The 18,648-nt window shown below is 34.0% G+C and overlaps 1 protein-coding gene across 1 annotated transcript in view; it reads left to right on the top strand.

Moving 5' to 3' along the window:
• Positions 1–18,648, top strand: part of EPM2A (EPM2A glucan phosphatase, laforin) — a 191,437-nt gene that overhangs the window by 152,131 nt on the left and 20,658 nt on the right. The gene's annotated exons all lie outside the window — the stretch shown is intronic.

The following is an 18,648-nucleotide window of genomic DNA, read 5'->3' as shown; positions in this document are numbered from 1 at the left end:
ACAGATCTCATTTATGTATGTGTGGCCATCTAATTTAGATGCTTTTCCCTCTTTATTTTATTAATTTTTGTTTGTACTTACTCTTGGAGACTGTCAGAAACTGAGAGTCCAATCTTCAAGGAACTAGTGGCATGATGGATAAGAAAGTTTGATGCAGTTTCTTTTTTGGGACTGTTTTACATCTCCCTCGGAGTTTAATACTATCAATCAAACTCATCTTCCTCAATTGTCCCTCTTGCCAGTCTTTTCATAAACTAATTTTTTCCCTCCATTGCTTTTTACTGTCTTATCAGCCACCTCTGAAAGATTCACAAATTACTTTATATTCCAAACTTGCATTGCCTTTGACTGTCATATCTTGCAGCTTGACAAAGAAATTAAAGTCAGCAAGCAAATTACTATGTGCCAAGATTTATATAATAATCTTACTTAGGAAATGATAATAGGATTTGTTGTTGTCTGTTCTTTGACTTTGTATTTTTTGGTTTCAGCATTTTTAAAAATATTTTATTTTCTTTTATTTAATAATAACTTTATATTGACAGAATCCATGCCAGGGTAATTTTTTTTACAACATTATCCGTTGCACTCGCTTCTGTTCCGATTTTTTCCCCTCCCTTCCTCCACCCCCTCCTCTAGATGGCAAGCAGTCCTATACATGTTAGATATGTTGCAGTATATCCTAGATACAATATATGTTTGCAGAACTGAACAGTTCTCTTGTTGCACGGGGAGAATTGGATTCAGTAGGTAAAAATAACCCGGGAAGAAAAACAAAAATGCAAATAGTTTACATTCATTTCCCAGTGTTCTTTCTTTGGATGTAGCTGCTTCTGTCCATCATTTATCAATTGAAATTCAGTGAGGTCTCTTTGTCAAAGAAATCCACTTCCATCAGTATACATCCTCATACAATATCATTGTTGAAGTGTATAATGATCTCCTGGTTCTGCTCATTTCACTTAGCATCAGTTCATGTAAGTCTCTCCAAACCTCTCTGTATTCATCCTGCTGGTCATTCCTTACAGAACAATAATATTCCATAACATTCATATACCACAATTTATTCAGCCATTCTCCAGTTGATGGGCATCCTTTCATTTTCCAGTTTCTAGCCACTACAAACAGGGCTGCCACAAACATTTTGGCACATACAAGTCCCTTTCCCTTCTTTAGTATCTCTTTGGGGTATAAGCCCAGAAGTAACACTGCTGGATCAAAGGGTATGCACAGTTTGATAACTTTTTGGGCATAATTCCAGATTGCTCTCCAGAATGGTTGCATTCGTTCACAACTCCACCAACAATTCAGCATTTTGTTTAAATAGGTTTTATTAGGGTGGGTGGCCTAAATACCTTCTTTTCATTAAATTTTTTTTCTTACTTGACATTGATTTCAGTCTTTTCTCTGTCAAGGTAATGATTCACTTGTATAGAGAAAACAGATTCTGATATGGATGCTGTTTTGGTAACCTAGTTTTCCCATCTGTTAGTTGTAATGGGCTGAGGCTTGAGTTGATGCACTGAGGTCCCAAGCACATGAGGCTAAATAGTAATTGGACCATACTCTATTAATATATAAGCTTGGAGAAAGAATGGCCTCCACCCACTCTTTGTGCAAGTCCTGATGTGTTGTATAGGAAATGACGATTTTGGTGGGTGGAGGCAGGGGAGTGGAAAAGGAAGGGGAGGAGAGACTTTTGGGATTGCCATTACCACGGTTGGCTCGGCTCGCATCTCTCTCTGTTGGCTGGCTTCCTGTCGCAACTGCCCATATTTGCTATCGCAATCTTTATTCACCTCTTCACTTAAATAAATATTGAAGATTTTTCCCTTAACCTGAATTCCTGACTCTGGCTGATTTTAAATACGCGGTCATTACAGTTAGTCTTTCATCAATTGTCTTATATGTTGTAGGCACTTAATACACTTTTGTTTAATGCAATGGAATTGAGCTGAAGTATGGTTGCATCTTTAGAACATACTCATATTTTGAACATTAATTTTAATAAGATTTACTTGAAATCAAATTTGCATTATGCTAATTTATTTAAAGCAAGAACTATCTGTATATAATGGTGGCTATCCAAACAAGTCCCAAATCTCTCTTTACATTTGTATCTACACATTTACACAGATGAAGTTGTTAATATAACCTGAATTAATTAGCTTCAAGATAGTTTCTACTAAATATTTCCTTTTCTTGACTTTCTGATATATATGTAAACACATATACAAATATATATGTGCATACATACCTCACAAATATATTTTATGCAAATCCTTGTTGATTAAATAACAAATTTGATTAAAAACATTTTATATTCAGAAGACTTTTCGATTACACTTTTGATTATAATATTTCTGGCCTTAGAATTAATTGTATTGACATGAAATTGTATTAGTTGGGATAGCTCCACGCTGGACTTAAAGGCATAAAATCTCGCTCGTTGTCCTGCTCCATCAACTTGCTGAGAACACATGTTTTATCTAAGCTTTAGATCTCCACTAAAGCCTACTAAAGTGCTCTGTACACAATGACTCCCAAATAAATATTTATTGTTTCTGTTCTTCTGCTTGATAGGTTTGGGACTTTTGGCAAGCCATTTAAATTCTTTTGCCTCAGTTTTCTTGTCTGTAAAATGTAAACAATAATGATGCTTGCACTTTTTGCTTCACAAAATTGTTAGGAACCACTAATGTATTTTATATACATATGCATTTATATAGTATAAAACATTGGTAATTATAAAACCCTAAATAAATGTGAATTATCCAGAAATGTTAAGAAATCAATTAGAAGCTTTGTTGTTATTAATGTAATGTAATGTGGGATAGCTTATGAATGAAAAATGAATGTTAATATAACCTGAATTAATTAGCTTCAAGATAGTTTCTACTAAATATAGTTACATTGGAGAAGTAATAGTAGGGAAGATAACTTAAGGACTCAGGATCTCCTTGCAGTTATAGAGTAAGAAATAGTATCAACTTGCATTGTATACAGTTTTGTATTAATAAGATAGTGTACAATTTACATAGGATGTACAATTTCCACATTTCTCTTGTGAACTTAATCTAGTCCCTTGTCAGGAAAAAGCCCAACTAGTTATTGTCAGATATAATCAATGCTCAAACTTTGCTGGTTGTACATAGTGATTGGAGGATAGAACTCTTTTGTTTATCCCTCAAACTTCTGTACATCTTTAAGTAACCCTAGAAATATTAATAGCATATCTTTAGATAGGTTTGGGACCTGGTCTGCCAGAGGCATTCCAACTGGGCCCTTTGATCCTGCCTCTGAGGTCTCCACTTTACTTCCCTGGATTCCTTGAGAAATCCCCAATGCTGTATTTCCCTTATAAAAGAAATGGTTATGATGAAGATCTTTGATAAATTATTTTCTGGACTAAGCCCACTATGAGGTTTTCTCTTTCTTCCTTATAGTTCCTTCCCTCCTTAATGGAGCCTTTCTCCTGACTTTAGTTAACTCTGGGTTAGTATGATAAACTCCTCTATGGATCTAGCCTGCTAATCAATGGCACACTCAGTTTCATGGCATATTCCTTTAATGGATTCTTTCAAATTCCTTTACTTTATAACTATATGCTCTTCTAATTCTTTCATACTTGCCATTCTGGTGCCTATTTTACTGCTTATTTTTGTCTATAATGTCTTCTAAATAAACTTGCCTTTTGCCAAAGAGAATGGCCATTGTGAATGTCATATGTTTATTTTGAACTAGATATTGCTATCCCAACCTCATCATTTTTGCAACAATTAAGTGATTATGTTTGTGCTGTGAAAGACTGAGAAGTTTTGAGCAAGAAACTAAAGGTTATATGGGGCATAAAAGATATTTTCATTACCAAAACAAAAACCTTCAGAACAGAAGGACAGATTTAGAAAATGAACAACTAATTTAGAAGAAAGCATCTGAGGATATGTTTCAAATATTTTGAAAGATCACTCCTTAAAACACAAGAATGTCAGGTTCTTGACTAAGTACAGAGCATATTTAATAATAGCATGTTAGAAAATATTTGCTTGAAGTCTTGCAAATCTAATCAGAAGGACTTTAAACTGAAAAGGAAGAGGGCAGAAAAAAATTGTTTATATTTATTTGCCAAGCTATCTACTACAAACTAGAACAAATTCAATAGTTGTTGAAACTACAGATAGAAATTTTAAAACAATACTACTTTGAATTGTGAGATAGGCCAAGAAAAGGCTACCCTCAAAATGAAGTTCTTTTTCATGGATCTTATTGTCACCAACACAAAGCAGTTAGTTGCTGAAGTGGAAATAATGGAACTTTTGGGATAGCAGTCCCATTCCATCTTCAGAATTTGTGGTAAAGAGGGAGAAAAAAGATGGAGAAAGTTTGACATGCTCTTCGAGGTTGAGAATAGCAGCTTTCAAAGGGCTCAAAAAAAGGTAAGGAAGATCCAGTTTCATAAAACACCGAGAGAATTCTAGTGAGGTGAGAATGGAGGTGTTGTATAAAGACATATAGATGCATAAAGACTTTATCAACTAATTGATATTTTTAAAAGACATGTACAAAAATAATGCTTAATTACATTGGGGGAACCAGGAATACCTTGTCTTGGATTCCTCTCACTATTTGCTGCCTTCATGCCTACACGGGTTGAACAGAATTGAAGAAAATTCTAGTTCACTCCTACTGGACTGGATCTACTATAAATTAGTTATAGAATCTCAAGTGAATTCTCACTATAATAAGGCAATTTTTTTACACCTTCCTAATCTGCTTAATCTCTCACTCATACAGTTACTATTTCTAATTTTTTCATCCCTTTTCAGACCTCCCACACTCTTCTATATCTCTTAACTGATAATTGCATCATATTTTTAAAAAATTGATGCCCTTCTCCTATTCTCATTCCTTATTACTAGAAGTTTTCCTTTCTTATATTTTCTTTGTCTTTTCCCCCTATTATATAACTCGTCAGAAGAACAGGTGACCAGTCTCCATGCTAAAACAAAATCCTTTACAGATACCCCTAATCAAATTCTATCATGTCTTGTCCAGGAGATCCCCACCCCTCCAATTGTCTTTACTTCTTTTTTTTAAACAATCTTCAATCTTTTTTCATCTACCAATTACTTCCATGATGCCTATAAATATACTTATATCTTCCCAATCCTTAAAAAATCCTTTACTTGAGCTGAACTTTCTTTAACTATTAGCTTTTCAAGAAGGGAAAAGGAAGGTTATCCATATTCAGTACTTCTACCTTCCCCTTCCACTTTTTTTCCAAACCTGTTGCAGTCAGTCTCCCAACTTCATTATTTAACAAAATGCTTCACCCAAAAAGACTTTTTATGAGTTTGTATTCTTCCCAGCCTTTTGGTAGCCTTGAATAGTGTCAAGCACTCTCTTTTGACACTTTCTTTTCTCCAGGTTTTCATTCTATCTTCACACTTTCTTAATATCCTTTGCTGGATCTTTATCTGGTTTGCACCTGTTAATAGTGAGTGTCCTCCAGGCCTCTGCCCTAGACTTTCTCTGCTTCTCTCTGTTTTGGTTATTTATACCTTCAGTTCTCCTGAGTTCAACATTGTTTTTAAGCAAACGATTTTCAGATCTGTTTATGCAGGTCTTGTGCAGGCCCTCTTCTCCCTATTTCTGGACTATTGCAGTAGCCTTCTGACTGGTCCTTTTGTCTCATCTTTCTCCCTACTTCAGATTCCAGAGCCCAGATCTAACCTCATTGTACTCGTAATTAGTAAATTCACTGGGATTCCCTATTACCTCAAGGATCAAATATAAACCCCTGCTTTTACTTTTTAAAACCCTTCACAACCATGACCCTTCTTACTTTTCCAATATTACAGTTTATTTCCATCCACATACTCTACAATCCAGTTTCATTGGCTTCTGTATGTGTTCCTACAATAAAACTTCATGTCCTTACTCTGTGTTTCTTTCAGTGGCTATTCCTCATTCATAGAGGGAGGGAGGGAGAGAAAAAAGGAGGGAAGGTGGAGGGAAGACGAGAGAGAGAGAGAGAGAGAGAGAGAGAGAGAGAGAGAGAGAGAGAGAGAAACCTGAGTACCATAATTATAATAACAAAGAATTTAACCCCGAGGAAAGTTGAGAAATGTGCTTATTTATCATTCTTTACAGAGACAAAGAACTGTTGCAATGGAATATATATTGTCAGACACATTGATGTGTGGATTGATTTTGCTGAACTGATTTTTTTTCTCTTTCTTTTTAAAAAAATTCTTTGTTACAAAAAATACCTTGTTAGGTAGGGAAGACAGGATAGATATATTCAGAAAAGGTTATATAAAAGCAAAACATATCCATAAAAGGATGCTGAAGATGGAAGCAAGATTAGATACTTGAATCCAAAAGAATGGTATACTGTTGTAAGAATAAAATGCTTAAACCCAAAATGGGTTAAGACCTTAAGATAAGGTTAAGAAGAGGCGAATGAACAAAAATATTGATTGTTTTTAGCTACATTATAGGAAAGAGGAGTATCTGAGAAGGGTTAGAACAAATGCCAAGGTCAGATGGAATGATGATAAATGATAACAGAAAGAAGGCTTGGTTACTTAACTCTAATTTTCTTCTCTTTTCTTTATGAAATGGTTTTTGGATTGCAAAGGTGAGAACAAAAATACTGAATTTTTAACCAAGGTAAGCATTAAAATAAAGGAGAGTACTTATCAATTCCTAATTCAATTTAATTCAAACATTTACTAAGCCCCTCATATATATAAAACATTCAGCTAAGCCTTAAAGATGCAAAGATAATGGGAAAAACAATTTCTATCTTACCTCTTAGTTATGAGTTGAAGGTGAACTCCATCTCCATATTTTAAGAGAATTGGCAGATATTATGGCTGAGTCACTGTCGGTTTTCTTAGAAACTCCCTCAAAGACTGAGGAGCTACTCCAAGATTGGACAAGGGTAAATGATTAAAAAATCTCAAACTCTAAAGTAACATTTTTTCTTAGATTTCCTGGAAAGTAAATTTGTTATTAAACAAATGGTGATTGGACATCTAGATAAGGATGTGATTATCACAAAGAACCTTCAAGACTTCAAAAAGAACTAATCATAGTGCTTTACATGTTTTGACAGCATTATTAGACTGGTAGTTCAGATGGTTGTTAGAAATAGTTTACTTAAGTTTTATCACAGCACTGGATACAGTCTTCCATGGTGTTCTAGTGAATAAAATGGAAACATATGAACCTCCAAATAATAAAGTTAGATTTGTCTGAAACTGGCTATAATTAATGTTCAGTATCAATTTGGAAGTTTCTAATAGATTGTTCCAGAGATCTGTGCTTGACCTTGTACTATTTAATGTTTTTATCAATGATTTATATAAAAAAAACACAGATGATATGCTTATCAAACTGGCATGCAATTTAGAGCTGAGAAAGATAGCCTATATCTCGTATGAAAGAGAGAATCCAAAAATATCTTGAGGTGCTAGGATGAAAAAAAACATTGGTTTACTATATGACAACAGTAGTATGGGGAAACATACAAAAACTAACAGACCCTACCTTTCAGGAATTTATATTTTAATGAGAAAGACATCAAAGAAAGGGAAGTGGTAATCCTGGGAGATTATATGGAACAAGATTGAGACTCCCTGTCCAGGTGGAGCAGATTTCATCTTGGTTCATGGTTCTAGAACTGTGGTTGAGATGATAATAAAAAAAGTAAGCCAGCAGGAGATTGTTAAGAGAAGTAGAATATCTAAGACTTTCCTAAAATAGTGGTGTGGGAGAATAAGTTGTTTTCATTCAGAACAGCAGGTCACCAGGACAAAAGTTTCTTTAAGATGTTGGCAAAGAAGTGGTTAGAATGTAGGGAGTAAAATAATAAGATGAAATTAGAGAGGCTAAAACGAAAAATCCTCCATACTTTGAAGAAATCTCATCTACAAGTATAATATTGGGGAGGAATGGTTAGATACTAATTCATCTGAAAAAGAGCTAGTATTTTTAATAAATTGCAGTTTTAAAATGGTTCATTAGTGTGTGTATCAGCCTGGAAAGCTAAAGAAATTTTTAGAGGTCTTCAGATATTCAAAACTTTCACACAGAAGGTGAAATAAAGTTGGTCTCTGTTTTGGAGAATAGAACCAGGGACAAGTAATAAAAGTTTCAAAGAGGTGAATTTTAGCTTGATATTAATAAATATTTTTTTCTTATTAATTGGAACCATCCAAATGTAGTTTTTTTTTCTGCAAATCTTTCTGCAGATAGTAGAAACTCTCTTACTTGGAGTCTTCCAGCAAAAGCTGGCTGACTACTTATTAGCTGTGATGCAAAGGGCATTCTTTGTGTAGGTATAGATTGTAAAAATGGTCTGTAAAGTCCCTTCCGACTCTGACATATGATTCTGTAATGAGTGTGTGTGTGTATATATATATATATACACAAACATTTATTTTTAAGACACCAAGTTTTTCCTCTTTGTTTCTTTACTTGCCCTAAGATTTCTGGTGATTTAAAATTCATCTGACGACAGGAGACTGAACTAGATAATATCTTGAAATCCCTTCTAGCTTTATGATCCTGTGATTAAATCTCCCGACTCTTGTAGGGCAATTTGTTTTCTTGTGCTGTAGACTCCGAATACCTAATCTTTATTCATCACCTTTGGATCTTTATGAGGTCTTCTTCCATCATTTGGCAAAGTTTTGGAGGAAATTCTACTGGGCCTTTATTTTAATGCTTTATTCTATTTCTACTCTATTCCACTGTAGATTTGTAATTATTTTGTGACTTATTGTCTGAGAAACTTTCCTTGGACACAGAAAACTTAAATGACTTACCAAGGTCACATACTAACATTTTAGAGAAAAGACTTCAATCCAGGATTCCAAAAACTGCTCTCCATCCATGACAATATGTTTCCTTTCTATGTACCTTGTTACCTTGCATATATTAATAAATATATATTGGATTATAGTAGATAATTTATATCATCTCTGTATATTTTGAGATCCTTGAGAAATGGCTAACACTTACCTATTATTACTTGAGCCTGAGAATGGGAATATATGGAATTAATTCTCTTCCCGTAAAGTTGCTTCAGGTTCACAGGATGTACAGAGTCACAAAGCAAGGGAGACCTAGTGGAATAGCAGAGGAAATTTACTGGTCACAGTTTATAGGGTCATAGTATCATAAATCTGGAGCTGCCAGGAATCTTAAGAGGTCATTTAATTCAGTGCCTTTATTTTATAGGTAAGAAAACTCAGGTCCAGGGAAATGGCAAAATAGCATTGTGATCCCAGGAGTGGTGAATAGCTATAAATGAGTCAAAAATTTTTGTCCCTTTGAGAACAGAGGCAAAGTAGACAGAAATGAATGGTAAGATAATGAAAAAGATAATATGGAAGTCTAAGGCTGGACTATAGCCCTGATATTAACATGGAGCCAAGAGAGCATCAAAAAAGGTCAGTCTTGAAGGAAAGACAGTTTATAGAGCAGAAGACTAAAGTTGCCATATATTTTACTTGTGGGCCTCCAAATTGAATACTGCAGCTTTTTTTTTTTTTTTTTTTTTTTTTTTTTTCAGAAAGCCAGAGAAGTAGTATGTGAAAGAGTGGAGAATGCAGTTGCTAGACCCTTCGTAGGTACTTAGAAGGCCACTATCTTGTTCAATTTAGAACCTGATTACACTTTAATATTGTGTCATGATATAATTTAGCTTTTTTTTTTTTTTTTTTGCTGAGGCAGTTAGAATTAAGTGACTTGCCCAGGGTCACACAGCTAGGAAGTGTTAAGTATTAGAGACCAGATTTGAACTCAGGTCCTTCTGAATTAGGGCTGGCACTCTATCCACTGTGACATCTAGCTATCCCCTGTATTTTTAGCTTTTGACAATAAAAAGTAAATGATGAACAAAGAAAGGATAGAATGAGACAAAAGTCATTGTATAATGTTATTAATGCAAACAAAATGGAAACAAAGCACAAGGTAAGCAGTTTCTCTTATCTGTAGAAGTAATAGCATATTCATCTTTGTGACGCCTTATATTTTAAAGTGATATCCCATTCTAGTAATTAATCATACCAATTTGTGAAATGAGTTAAAAATGCTTTCTCTAAAATATCCTAACTACCTATAATGTATCTATTCATTAGTCATTGTACAGTGAACTATTTAGGGTATTAAATGTTGAATTAAGGTTTATAGATGATCTAAAACTTTTCTACTGTTTTACCATTGTCAGTGTAGAAGTAAAAAGTACCCATAGCCTTGAAGACATTATCTATCTATAGAGAGAGATTTGCAAAGAGATAATTAATCTTTTGGAAGCTGATGACATAGTCACCAAGTGAGAATAGAGAAAATGAAGAACGAGGACAGAATCTTGAGAAACACCCATAGTTAGGGGGCAAGGCATGCATGATAATCCAGTAAAGCAGATGAGGAATGGTCAAACAGAGTAGGAGAGCCAAACATCATGAAAACCCAAGGAGGAGCATCCAAGAAGAGATTGGTCAAAAGTGACAAAAGTAGCAGAATGGTCAAGAAGAGTAAGGCTGGAAGAAATATTGTTGAATTTAGCAATTAGATACATTGTTAATTGCATTGATAACCTTGGAGAAAAGTAGTTGGACATATTATACACCTCTCCATTAATCTTTGGATTATTTGTAATTTTGATTTTTTAGAGATTGTTGTATTCCATGTTTGTGTGTGTGTGTGTGTGTGTTAAAAAGGCAGTCATTGGGGCAGCTAGGTGGCACAGTGGATAGAGCACTAGTCCTGAAGTCAGGAGGACCAGAGTTCAAATCCACCCTCAGACACTTAACACTTCCTAGCTGTGTGACCCTAGGCAAGTCACTTAACCCCAACTGCCTCAGCAAAAAAAAAATAAATAAAAAAAAAAAAAAAAAAAAAAAAAAAGGCAGTCATCATATGAAATCACAGGTTCCTGAATTCATTCTTTCTTATGCAGTTCTATTCATTGTCCATCTTCAGTACTTGTGTAAGACATGTGTAGTAATGGATCAATTCACTGAATTGCTCATTTAACAGTATCTCCCATGGCTTGAATCTTCTTTCAGAATTATATAGAATGTGAAAGTGTAGCTAGCTCATGATTTGCATTGATGAAGGATGTTCCTAATCAGTGACATCATAGAATTAATAATATAGAATGAAATAGCAAACCAAACCATATATTTTACTCGTAGGCCCCCAAATTGGATAAAGCAGCTTTTTTTTTTTTTTTTTCAGAAAAAAATAGATTGACCATTTTTTCCTTAAAAAAATACTAGATTTAGGATGGAAGATATTCAAGATGATATACATTAAAGAGTAAGAAATATTATAAATAAATTAGATTAATAAGTGCACAAACATACCTTACAAAATTTAAATATTGTCAATAACTAGTTTAGCTTGAACAGAACAATCTGGTCATGAGTACTTTTCATTTATTCACTTGTCGTCTTTGTTGCTACAAGATTTTTTTTTTAATTGATGATGTTTTCATTATTGAAATGATATTGTTAAAAACTAATCAAAGACATTTGCCATGTCAGTGGTGAAAAGTCACAAGACAAGGGAAGTCATATATTTCAGTCTATTTCATTATATGAAAGAGAAAATTGTTGTATGTCAGTGGCAAAAGAATAGAGGTTGCATTGTCACTGTGGAACTAGTCATAAAGAAAAGTTTGTAATCCAGAAGGAAAATCTAAAGAAGAAAGGAAAGTCTGCTAAAGTAAGGTTTATGAGGACAACAAAATATGTTTACTGCAGTGAATAAATCGAATGCTGCTGCATTCAAGCAAGCTTTGCTTCATTGCAGACCATTTACAAAGTGATCAAAGCCATTTATAGATGGTGACTTCATAAAATAATGTTTATTAAAGACCTGAAATTTTTTGTTTTGGGTAAACAGCAAGCCTTTAAAAATGTATTTGTTAGTGAACCCAGTGGCTGAACGTATCAACAAATTGGCTAGGGATTTATGCTGACAATTTAAAGAAGAAAATAAAATACTCTGTAACATTTTCCATCCCAATTTATGAGAGTATGGACATTACAGATCCAGCTTAGTTTTCTGTTTTTATTAAAGAGATGACTGACAAATTTAAAATTTAAGTAGTACCCCTGAAGGGAAAAAAAATGCTTACAAGGAAATTTTTTCTGAAATGCTATCATCTGACACATACAAATACAATTCTGTTGGGACACAATGATGGATTTTTCTAAATGATGATTTTTCTCCAATTTCAAAAAGGAAATTGTTAATGATTAATATTCAAAGGTATAACAATTAGTCTCTTGGAATCCTCTATTTTTAGAATCTCTTGCATAATCAACATACAAAATGCCCAAAATTTGCAAATAAAGCACAGTAATCTAAACATCATTAATATGATATATTTTATTGTGGGTCAAGTGGTTAAACTGTGTATTTGACCTGAAGGGACTTTTTCTGAAATTAGAGAAAAGAAACCTTTTTGTGGTGTATAAAACAAAGGCATTAAATAATTGAGGGCCTCTGGACAAATTATTTTTATTTATAATTGTAATAACATTTGAATTGCTTATATAAGTAAAGAATTACAAGGATAGCAAAGATTTATAATACCAGACCTGATCATGTTAAATGAAATCTTCAAGATTATACCTTAGTTATCAGAAAAATAATTAAAATTTTACAGGTTTATTCATTTATTGAAACCTACATCCCTTAAAGTTATTCCATTTAGGACTTCAAGAAGTACCAAGATGGAAGAATGAGGAAGGAACTCCAATTCCCCTCCAAACAACTAAGAAACTGCTTCAGAATTGCTCTACCAGCTGGAAAGCAGGGAGGTCTGTCTGACTGGAGTGGGAGGGGAGTGAGATCCAACAAACAGCCAGCCTTGAAGCAGGAGATCCACCTGAAGGCTCCAACCCTGAGGCAATTCACCAAGTGAGGCCCCATTCTCCTGCAAACTAAGGACTCTTTAGGCAACTGAGAAGGCTATGCAGTGCTGCAAGGTTCTGTCCCAGGCATCCCACCCCCAATAGAAACCATTGCTGACCAACAGTGAAACTTTCCCTTGTGGCTGACCACAAGGCACACCCCACCCCTGGGGTTTTCTAGCTCTTTCCATAGCAACACAACAGCAAGACCCCACCCCAGAACAGTTCTTCAGCTAAATCTCATCCCTAGGGGAGGTCTATAGGGAGGCTCATCCTCCAGTACAAATGAAAAGGGAAACTTACCCTCCAGAGAAAGTAAGCAACTGCAGCTTGAAAGCCAGCAATGAGATGCTGAGCCCAGAGCAAAACTTGGGACAATGCAGGACTAGACCTCAATTTTTACAGAAAAAAATAAAGCAGGAGCTTTACTATAGAAAGTTACTATGGGGATAGGGAGGATCAAGACATAGAAGAAGAAACAATGTCAAAATGGCTACAGGTGAAGTTTCAAAGAAAAAAATGTAATTTAGACTCAGGCCTCCCAAAAATAACAGGAAGAACTTACAAATGGTTTTTAAAAAGCAAAAAGTAGAAGAAAAATTGGGAAAAACTGAAAGTGATGCCAAAAAAAAGTTGAAGTATAAGAAAAGATTTGCAAAAAATTTACTGAGGAAAATAACTTCCTAAAAAATAAAATTGGCCAAATGGAAAAGAAAGTATAAAAGCTTACTAAGAAAATAATTCCTTAAAAATTAGAATTGGACAACTGGAAATAACGAGTCAATGAGACATCAAGATATAATAAGAGTAAATCAAAAAAGGAAAACAAGAAAAGAAGAAAATGTGAAATTTCTCATTGGCAAAACAACTAACCTAGAAAAATAGATCCAGGAGAGATAATATAAGAATTATTGGACTACCTAAAAGGTATGATAAGAAAAAAAGCTTGGACAACCTCTTTCATGAAATTATTAAAGAAAATTGCCATGATATAATAGAATCAGACAGCAAAATAGAAATTCAAAGAATCTACTTAATCCTGTCTCAAAGAGATCCCAAAATGAAAACTCCCAGAAACATCATAACTAAACTCTAGAGCTCATAGATTAAAGGAAGAAGTATTTTAAGCAGTCAAAAACAATTAATTTAGATATTATGGAGTTATAGTCAAGATTATACAGGATTTGACAGTTTCTACATTAAAAAAACCAGACAGCTTGGGAAAAAGCCAAAGGCAAAAGAATTAGGATTATAATCAGTAATCAATAAAATTAAAATTTTTTTACCCTAGGAAAAATAGGCATTTAATGAAATAGAGGGTGTCTAAACATTTCTAATTAAAAGAACAGAGCTGAATAAAAAGTTTGATCTCTAAATATGACTCAATGAAAACATAAAAAATTAAAAAAGAAACAAAGATAAAACATTTTAAAATTCAGTAAAATTAAACTGTTTATATTTCTATATAGCAAGATATTTGTGACTCTTAAAAACTTCATTACTATAAGAGCAACTAGAAGGAGTATATGTAGACAGAGAGTATGGATATAAAGTATGAGTCTGATAAGATGATATGTCCCAAAATAAAAGGGTGAGAAAGAAAATTGCATTGAAAGAAGAACGAGGTAGGAAATTGAATAGGATGAATTATCCCATATAAAAGAAGCATGAAAAAGCTATTATAAGACAAGAAAAGATGGCGGGATGATGATGGTAGCAGGCAAAGATTAAACCTTAGTCTCATCAAAATTGTCTCAGAGAGGGAATAATATACACATTCAGTTGGATATAGAAATCTAATGTTATAAGGATGTAAAAAGGAATGGGGATAAGAGAAGGGAGGGGGAGACTGATAAAAGGAAATTGGAAAGGCAATGATCAGAAGTAAAACACTTGTGAGGAAGGAAAATGTGGGCTTTAAAAGAGAGAGGGATTATAAAAAAGCAAAAAAATAGCATGGAAAGAAATGCGGTTTTCATAACTATAAATATAAATGGAATGAACTCTCCTATAAAATGGAAGCAGATAGTAGATTTGTTGGGATCTATTTTGCCCAACTAAATAGCAATAACTTTAACAATCTAAAGAAATTTCTACAAAAATATGTTATTCAGACTGTCAAAAGAAGAAATGAAATACTTAAATAACCTAATTTTAGAAAAAGAAATTGAAAAAGCCATCAACGAATTCCCTAAAGAAAAAAATCTCCAGGACCAGATGGATGCACAAGTAAATTCTCCTAAACATTTATAGAATAATTAATCCCAATATAATATAAACTATTTGAAAATATAGGTGGAGAAGACATCCTATCAAATTTCTTTTATGACACAAATATGGTGCTGAAATCCCCAAACTAATTATCATAGAAACAATTAGCTTGCTTATTCAACCACTAGCCTTAGCAGTGCGACTAACAGCCAATATCTTAATTCACCTAATTGGTTCGGCTGCCCTAGCACTCATGTTTAAACCAGGGAGAGCCAACACAGAGAAAGTAAATTATAGAACAATTTTCCTAATGAATATTGAAGCAAAAATTTAATATATAATAAAACACTAGCAAAGAGACTATGGCAATATCATAAAGATAAGGATCATACACTGTGACCAAGTGGGATTTATACCAGGAATACAGGGCTGGTTCAATATCAAGAAAGCTATCAGCAAAAATGACCATATCAATGATAAAAACAACAGAAATCATATGATTATCTCAATAGATGCAGAAGAAGCTTATGGAAAAATCCAGCATCTATTCCTGTTAAAAACCTGAGAATGCATAGGAATAAATGGATTTTATTTTAAAATTATAAGTAATATTTATGTAAAATTATTAGCAAGCATTATTCATAAAGAGGATAAACTGGTAGTCTTCCAAGTACAATCAGGACCCGATTAATTTTAATAGAGGCCTATCTCTCTCCTTGGTTCCGAGAGCTTTTGCTGCTAGTCCTTTGTCTCTGCCAGCTTCAGCCTCTTGTCCTCTGAATGTCTCCAACCAGCACAAAGGTGGAAGTTGGAATGAATCTGACTCTGCCTCTGAGAGTGGGCTTGTGGGCTTCCCAAAGTGTATCCTGGTTGAGACTCCTAGCTTATATATATCTCTTAAAGGTGTCAATCTTGTGGAAGTCTTAATAAGTACTAAGTGCATTTAGAGAACTGTTACCTGCTGAACAACCATTGTCTCTATCAATTCCACTGACTTAGTACCTTGTAAGAATTTTAACATCTCCCACTTTGATTTAGAACATAGATGGTCATGACCTCCCTGACTTCTCAGGAAGGGAGATGAAAACACCAAAGGAAATGGGAAATCAAATCAGGTTAGCGGGTTTCTGAAGGGGCTCACTCTTAAAACAGGTATACATGAATCTATCAATATGGGAGGTATTACACATAATTACATTAATTACATGAGCACATAGTAACATGGTAACATAAGCACATAGTAACTAATAGTGATGTAACAAATAACATGAATCAACATGAGGATTTATACATGTCTGTAAGTCCTAGAAATAGTCCCAAAGGAATCTATTGTCCATTAGTTCATGTGCCAGGTATCCAATAATTCCTGCAATAGTCTCATCAATAATTTTTCATTTCAAGGAATGCAATGATTCCTGCAGGTTTTCAAGTCCTGCAACAGTCTCATCTTGTGTTGGGGAATCTTGTGTTAGATTTTGTTCTTAGGTCTTCTCCTTTGTTTCCAGATTTTTCTCTTTTTCTATCTCTTTCCAGGTGCTTGTTGACACCCATCTGTTTCCTTCTCCATCTGTAGAAATACAAGCAAACCCTCTTTCCCAGGCAGTTAACCTATCTAGTTCCTTCTATTTACCACTTTCTAGATCTCTCCTCATTACCTGGCAATTACTTTGGAACTGTTTGCACTGGACACTGCCCTGTTGATTTAAAAAGCCTGTATTCTCCCCAATTGTAATCCCTTTCTGCCATGTGATTGCTTTTTGGCTGATAGATCACATAAGAATCCTGACCTTCTACAGACTCTCTGGGTGTAACCTCAGCTGCTATCATGCCCTCCTGTCTTTTGTTTGATATCTTGGAGCTGGGCCCTGCCTTTCATTTCACTGGGTCAATCTACATTCTGAGGCCCAGTGGAAGCCCTTGTGGCATTTTGGACATGGGGTTTTAGGTCTTCTCTCACCCTATCCTCTCACTCTATCTCTATATCTACACTGGCCCTCAGATGTCCTAGTTTTCCACACTAAAAACATCGACGATTTTCCCTAGAAGTCCCTTGCCAAGAGGGAATCTGTCTTCCCATGTTCATCATAGTTTGGGCATAATAAGCATTTGTGCCCACTGTGGCACAGCATTTTATGATTTCCTCTAAAGGAGCATCTTTGTGTAGTCCCCATATTTTGCAAATCTCATTAGCATTTTCCTTAGCCAGATGTCTGGTCATTATTTCTGTAGCTGCATTTTCTCTTGTGACAGTTGTTTGCAAACGTCCCACAAAATCCACAAAGGATTCATTGGGACCTTGCTCTATTTTTGTGAAGGCTTTACCTTCATCTTTCCCTGGGAGGTAACCCCAAGCTTTTATTGCAGCCTTAGAAATTTGCTCATACACTATTATAGGATAAGTAATTGTCTAACAATTCCACTGACTTAGCACTTTGTAAGAATTCTAACAAAGAACTATATGAACATTACTATAAAATACTTTTCACACAAATAAAGTCTGAGCTAAACAACTGGAAAATTTTTAGTTGCTTAGATGCATAGTGAAGTAAACAGAACTAGGAGAACATTGTATATAATAATGGCAATATTGTTCAAAAATGAAAAAATGTAAATGACCAAGAAAAGTCCAAAGAACTGATATTGATTAAATACAGATTGAAGCATGCTATTTTAAAATTTCTTTTATTTGTCTTCTTGTACAAAATGACTAATATGGAAATGTTTTACACATTTGTGTACGTATCACCTATATCTGATTGCTTTCCATCTTAGGGAGGGGAGAAGAGAGGGAGAGAAGTTGAGATAGAAACTGGAATTCAAAACTTTTAATAAAAAATGTTAAAAATTGGAAAGTTATTTCATTTAAAAATGTTCAAGAATATGCCAAAAAGATAGTCATACCAAGGATAGACTAAGGAAGAATTGAAGGATTTTATAGAGCAAAAGACTACATTTTTGTTATTTGCATTACCATGGACATTCTCAAATTTTTAAAATTTGTATTTTTTTTTTTTACATCTTTTACATTTCATATTTCATTCCTCAATAGAGTCATCCCCTGTAACAGTTTAAAAATAGAAAGAGAAAAATTTAGCAAATGCAATCAACATATTGAAAAAGTCTGTAATATGCAATGTTTCACATCTGTTATTTACATTGCCCCTGAAACTGGCTGTTAAAAGGCCTACAGAAAGTTTTCAAATAGAATTGACTAATTTTTATAACATACTATCCTTATTAAAAGTTTTAGAAAAATGACAAGACTTTTATTCATATGTGACAAAAAGTAAATATCTGTATCTTATTGATAATGCTTGGCAATATATAGATTTTAGATAGTTCTTTGTGCAATAAAATAATTCTAAAACTTGAAAGCTTCAGGGAAAGTGATATCCAATAATCAAAATGTTGCCAACTTATAAACTAGCTATCTGAATAGCCAAGTTAAGTTGTTTTCATTTTAGGAAATCTTTTAATAAGTTTAACGACTTTTGTT

This window comes from Antechinus flavipes, chromosome 4 (genome assembly GCF_016432865.1).
Source record: "Antechinus flavipes isolate AdamAnt ecotype Samford, QLD, Australia chromosome 4, AdamAnt_v2, whole genome shotgun sequence".
NCBI classification, from domain to species: Eukaryota; Metazoa; Chordata; class Mammalia; order Dasyuromorphia; family Dasyuridae; genus Antechinus; species Antechinus flavipes.
This window is presented reverse-complemented; position numbering and strand designations above follow the sequence as displayed.